The sequence below is a fragment of the Grampus griseus genome, assembly GCF_964374135.1.
Source record: "Grampus griseus genome assembly, chromosome: 2".
Lineage (NCBI taxonomy): Eukaryota > Metazoa > Chordata > Mammalia > Artiodactyla > Delphinidae > Grampus > Grampus griseus.
Genome location: NC_139018.1, coordinates 10,865,642 through 10,872,205, shown reverse-complemented (window position 1 = coordinate 10,872,205; position 6,564 = coordinate 10,865,642).

Genomic DNA, 6,564 nt, shown 5'->3' with positions numbered 1-6,564 from the left:
GGCAGGTCAATGATGGGTAGAGTCCTTTGCTACTCACCTGACCGCAAGGTAACCTAGAATCGCATAGACCAGAAGTCAGCAGCCGGCAGCCTGCTGGTGAAACTTGGCCCACAGCATATTTTGTTTGATGAACTTGAACTTTCCATTTCCCCTTTCAGTTTGAATACTTCCGCTAGAGCATGCAGTCTACAGTTCTGTACTGTTTCCCACTACTGACCTCTGCCTCCCAAGCAGGAAGACCCCACAGCCTCTCGGCAGAGATCCTGTTGCCTCCCAGTTGGTGCTTCACTCATTCACCTGCTCCACCCTGCAGGCTTGTGAGTTTGCCACCCAGTTTAGACCGACCGTCTCATTTTACGGGCCTAAGACGGGGTGGGATTGACCCAGTGTCACTTAGCGAGCCAGTGGCCAAGCAGGACTTGGGGCCGTGCTCTCAGCCCCACAGTGGCCCACCTCTCCCTGGCATCACTCCCCCACCTCCATCTGCATGGCCATGGGCCCCCTCCACACCCCGACCCATCAGTTCGACCTCATTTCTAGTCAGGGCTGGTCCCTCCAAGGTGAGCCCTGGCAGCAGCTCGTCCCTGCAGGGTGCCCGGGACATTGGCGGAAGGCACGGATCTGGTCGAACAAAGAGCTGGCTTTTTAATCATGCAGTCCAGACAGGCCCCCGCCCGCAGGCCGGTGGAGAGGGGAGCCTCCCGGGGCTGCCTGGCAGATGCCCTGATTTCCGCTCCTTCAGGTGGCCACTTGGAAAAGAAAGGAACAAGCAAGTAATCAGGCATGAAGGACAGAAACACTCCAGGTGAGGACAATCACGCTGCCCAGGTGGGGTGCTGGGGGCTGGTGGTGGGAAAGCTCCCAAGAGGGTATCGGCCAGTTTCAGACAGCACGGTGTGCCCAGAGCCTTCAGCTAGAGAGCCCGATGCTGGGCTCAGGGCTGGGGGGCAGCTGGAGGGGAACACACACAGGCTCTGTGGCCAGGCCAGTTGCGGACATTCCCGCTGACCCGCTCTATGACCACCGGCAAGTACTTCATCTCGCTAAGGCTCAGTTTCATCAGCTGCAAAATGGAGATGCTAATTCCTCTCTGTTGACGTTTTTGTGAAGAGTAAACGAAATGATGTCTGTCAGGTACTTAGCACAAAGAGGGAGTCGTAAACAGGAATAAGAGTGGAACTTTAAGGAACCCTCGCTACTCCTGGGAATGCCAGGCTGTGGGCTAAGAAGCCGACATTCACACAGCCGTTTCTTCTTCCAACTGTAATGCCATGTAATGACAGCTGGTGTTTTGCTGAGATGTAATCACAGCTTGCAATGGGACCTTGGCTCCCATCCTTTGGAATGCGGCATTCCTACGCTGCTGGGCTGCGTGTGGTGACTCAAGGCTCCCCCGCGTTTCTCTGTTTGAATGAGCAACTGGGAAATCCTCCTGCATATGGTGTGTTCTCTCATCGCTGGGACTTCACATGGTGTGAACACATCCTTGTGTTTGTAATGGGGATGATATTTTGAAAGTAATAAATGGATATGTCTTTTGTTCTTCTCCAGGAAATCGCGTTCCCCAGCCTAGCTCCATGGATGGCGTGGGTGGGAGGGGGTTCAGACGCAGGGAAAGTTCTGGTCACACAGGATGAGGGAATGGAGAGCCTGCCTCTTCTGGACCCTAGTGGACTGTTGGCCAAAGAAAAAGGGAGACAAATGTAGGGCAGGGCAGAGAGGCCAGGTGGGCATGTCGGCAGCTTCCCTGCTGGGGGTGAGAACATTGTAGAAATGCCCTGATGAGAATGTCCCAGGGAGCCCCACCACATGGTGGTGCACAAGCCTCCAGGAGAAGGGCCGGCAGCCCTGGGCAGCCTCGGGGCTGCAGATGGAATCCTGCACCCAGCTCCGGCAGCTCTCTCCCGGCTTGCGGGAGCGTGCAGGTTCCAGAGTCCCCGTGGCTGGAGCTGAGAGAGCAGGAAGATGGGCAGGGCCCGTGGTCAGGAGGAAGAGCCTGCCACAGTGTGGACAGCTGGAGGTGCCGTCACCCTTGGAGACCGGAAGGGCCCAGGCACAGTTCTGCAGTCACCTGGCCCGGAAGCAGCCCAGGCCTGCCACGAGACCTGCCAGGACCCCAAAGGTACCACGTGGTCTGCACCTGCCTCTGCCTGTGCCCGAGACCACAGATACCCCCTCAGGGGCACACCTGGGAGCCTCCTGGAGGGGAGCCGGGCTGAGGAGATGGCTCGCAGTTTGAGCGTCTGTCCCAAAGAGACAGAGTCATCCAAAAGAAACTAGTTAAACCAGAAGAGGCCCAAACACCATCAATTTGCAAATTCAGGGTTTTCTACCGCCTCAACCCCGCTACACCCGGTGAGGTGGGGACTCTGAACAGTTTTGGGAAATAAAGTGCTGTATTCTTTTCCTGACGCTGTGTGTACGGTATTAAATGTGTAACCCACAATTAATTAATCAATGAATCCTACAAACATTTCTGGTGTCAGTCACACTGGGGGTCTAGAGACTTGGCAATGGCTAAGACCCAAAAGCAGAGCAGGCCCCTGTCCTCACGCATCTTATATTCACGTGGGAGGAGAAACCCAGGAAATGCATACACTTCTCAACAAGTGTCCTTAGCTGGCGAGAAGTGCTGTATTGAAAATAAACTACTAAGGCGACAGATTAGAGGAAGACTAGGGCTGGTGGAAGAAAGCCACAGGTGATAACCAAGGAAAGAGTGGCTGAAAAGACCTAAAATGAGAAGGTGCTGGCGCATATGAGGAGCTCAGGAAGGCCAGGGTGACGAAGGGGAGTGGGTGCCGGAGAAGCAGGGGCCAGGTCAGGACGGGCTTTGTGAGCCAGTGCACGGAGTGTGGCGTTTAAGTATGAAAAAAGTCATGGGCAGGTTTTTAACTCATGTACGGTCTGACTTAGGTTTTGTAAGGATCCCTCTGGCTTTTGTGGGAACAATCCTGGGGGTGGCAGGGGTGGAAGCAGAGCGCCCAGGCAGGGGCTGTCACTGTAGTCCAGGCAGGAAGTGATGGTGGCTTGGATGGGGGTGGTCGGGGCCGAGTTAAGCAGATGGATTTAAGCGTTTTGGAGACCGAGTTGATAGGACTTGCCGGTTTATTGGCCACTGACAAATGATCACCCCTGAGAACATGTCCCTTTTGAGAGGCAAAGAGGAATAAAGGCTGACTGTCAGGGTTTGGGCTGAGAAACAGTGGTGCTGAAGAGGCCAAGTGTGGAGGTGAGGACAATGGGGTGACGAGAGGTCGTAAGGAGAGAGCCAGGAGTCCTTCCGGGCTCTGATGAGATGCCCGCGTACAGCAAGTGTGCAGTTGGACGCACTCAGGTCTGGGGATGATTGGGAAGTGGGGACCGGAAGCACGAACGTGGGGGTCATGAATGTTTGATGGGGTGTGAAGCCCCGGACTGGATGAGCTCTCTGGGAGGGTGTGGCAGACAGAGGAGGGGGATTGCACGGAGAGGCCAGGCAGCAGGGAGGCCAGCCAGCCACGGTGCCCGGCTGGCTTCTTTTCTCATCACCCACGACGACTAAAATGGTGCTGTTTGTCGTCACCGGGCGGTGAACACAAACGTGGGCCTGAAATCTCAGTATGTATTCCTATGATCCAGACATGTTTATTACACTTTTTTTTCTTTAAGTTTGACTAAGAATGAAATCGAAAATGAAGTTCTCACAGAGAACAGACTTACCGCTGAGAATACGTCCCATTTGAAAGGCTGAGGCCAAACCTCCAGGCAAAAGTCAGTGGCATGAAGCCAGCCCCCCTGGAATTCCACAGAAAAGGGGCTCCTTCCACCAGACCCTCCTCAGCCCTGCTCTTTGAGGACAGGTTCAGAGTGGCCTCACTGGCGATCGTCTGTGTGCTTAGCTGTGTCGCCACGATCCTCTGGACCCCTCTGTCTTCCTGGGCAGGGATTGGGCTTCCTAGGGTTGCGCTCACGTCAGGGGTGCAGTGCCCCCTACTCAGACGTCCCCCAACCTGCACGCCCACCATCAGAGCCACTCTTTCTTTGGTGGGGGGGCCTTGCCTGACTCCCTTTTCATAATTGCATTATCCCCATGTATCAGTGAGTCTGGAAAGGACATTTTTTTTTTAAATTAAGGGGTGTAGGGCGGGCACATGAGGAGCAACAAACAAAAGCTTCTGATTTCTTCCAGTTCTAACGGTGGAGACAGCAAGTTGCCTCTTTGCTCTGGGAGGAATTCCTGAGGGCCCCTCTTAGCTGGGAGTCCGTAGACACTCATTTCCTTTGGGAAAGGGGGGCTTGTGTTTGTCTTCGTAAAAAAAAAAAAAAGGAGGATGCTTTCCCTCAGGAAGCTCCTGGGAGAAGAGAACTAAGCCTGAACCCTGTCCCTTCTGGGCTTCACTGTTAGAAGAGCTTCTCTATTGGCCCCAGATGGCTCTGGCTGTGGTTAGGCGACAGGAAAGGACCCCCATCCCCCTGAGGAAACTTAGTGGAAGAAATAGAGATGTGGCATGAGGGCAGGAGCACAGGGCTGAGGTCAAAGGTCAAGGGCTTCTGTTGAGGGAATGACTCTGAAAGACCGCCCTTGCAGCCAAGGCAGGGGTGACGATGCCCACCAGGGGCCAGGGAGGATGAGAGCCCAGTGCAACCTTGTGGGGGCAGGATTCTGCTTCCTGTCCCTGAGAAGCCGTCCCAGGAAGACCCTCTTGAGGCCACGCGGCCACCCACAGAGAGCCATCACATGCGAGGCCAAGGGTACCTCAGGCACCCACACCCAGCGGCAGCTGGGCCTGGCGGGAAGCAGGCTGTTTGCGCCAGCCAAGGGGAGTCAGGAGGTCCAGGGCCGCCGTTCACATTGTTCTGGGCAGCCCTGCAGGCCCCTCTGGTTTCAGGGAGCCCCTACTACCCCTGGGGGGCCTGGCGCGGGCTCCCCACCTTTGGTGGAGGGGCCCTCGAGTCTGTGGTTCACATGGCTGGGGCGAGGCCTTCTCGAAGACTGAGAAAGGAGGGGCCGCCTGGGTCTCGGGCCCATCTCTGGTTCCTTCCCTGGGGCTGGGGGCATCCTCAGGGTCCAGGTGCCAGTACTGACTGAGAAGGCAATTTTCCCCCCACCCACCTACCCAGAGCCCCCCTAAGGTCGTCCCGTACATGAATGTCTCACAGGACTTGGAGAATCTTCTGTGGAGACCCAGGAAGCAGGGACTGGGTGTCACGTGACGGCCGGCTTGTTGGGGACCGGGGCAACCCTGAAGGCTCTGAAGTCCGTAGCCAGATGTAAGTCCCCAAGGGATGGGTAGAGAGGACAGGAGAGCTTCAGGTTCCTGCAGGCTTGCAATGAGGACCCAACTGCTGTGACCTCCATCCGGTGATGCTGGGACCCTTCCAGTCCCTTCCACGTGCACATCCCGGAGCAGCAGCTGGCCAGGGATTATTACTCTTATTTCACGGGTGAGAAAACTGAGGCTCTGAGAGGGGAGAGGGCTTGCCAGAATCACATATTAATTGATTCATGTTAGTACTAAATGAAGTAAGAAAGAGAGAGACAAATGCCATATGATATCACTTATATGTGGAATCTAAAACATGCCACAAATAAACCAATCTGTGAAACAGAAACAGAATCATGGACATAGAGAACAGACTCGTGGTTGCCAAGGGGGAGGGGGTTGGGGGAGGGATGGAGTGGGAGTTTGGGGTGAGCAGATGGAAGCTTTTATATCTAGAATGGATAAAAAACAAGGTCCTACTGTATAGCACAGAGAACTATGTTCAATATCCTATGATAAACCATAATGGAAAAGAATATTTTTTAAAAAAGGATGTATATATATGTAGAACTGAATCACTTTGCTGTACAGCAGAAATTAACACAACGTTGTAAACCAACTATACTTCAGTTAAAAAAAAAAGAAATCACAAAAATTGATTCATGTTAGATCCATGAATCCCTGACTCCAGCTTCCAGGGGCTGGGGACGCTGAGTGTCCTGTTTGCTTTTTGTGGGCTGGGAAGATAATCGGGTGTAAATCTAGCTGGGATGGACCATTTGAAATCTGAGGGCCTGTCTGGGTTGGAAGGGCCTAGAACTTATAGCCACACAGAACTGGGTCTGAATTTCGGCTCTGCCATTTACTGCTTTTTTGACCCTTGGTGAGCCGCTGAACCCCTCTGAACCTCTCTGAACCTCAGTTTACTCTTCCGTGAAATAGGGATGGTCTACATCGTCCTAGGCTTGCAGGAAGCATTAAAAGAGATGATGTACGTGAAGTGCTGGGAAGTCGACCCTGGGTGTCCCTCCATCTCCACACCGGTGTCACTGTCTGTTTGCATCGCCACCACCAGACTGCTCCTGGGGGTGGGGCCCTCTCCTGTTTCTCTGAATCCCCAGGACACAGCATGATCAACACCTAGGGTAGGAGTGGATGCAGGCTCTCCAGGGGGTGACAGGTTCACACAAGAGAGGAGAAAGCTTCTGGAACTGTCCACGGGAGAGGGCAGACATGAGAGCTGTGCACGCAGGGCTGTCTGTGCCGTCCAGAGAAGGTAGAAATCACTGGGCTCTGTGCACCCGTGGGCTTTTGGTCC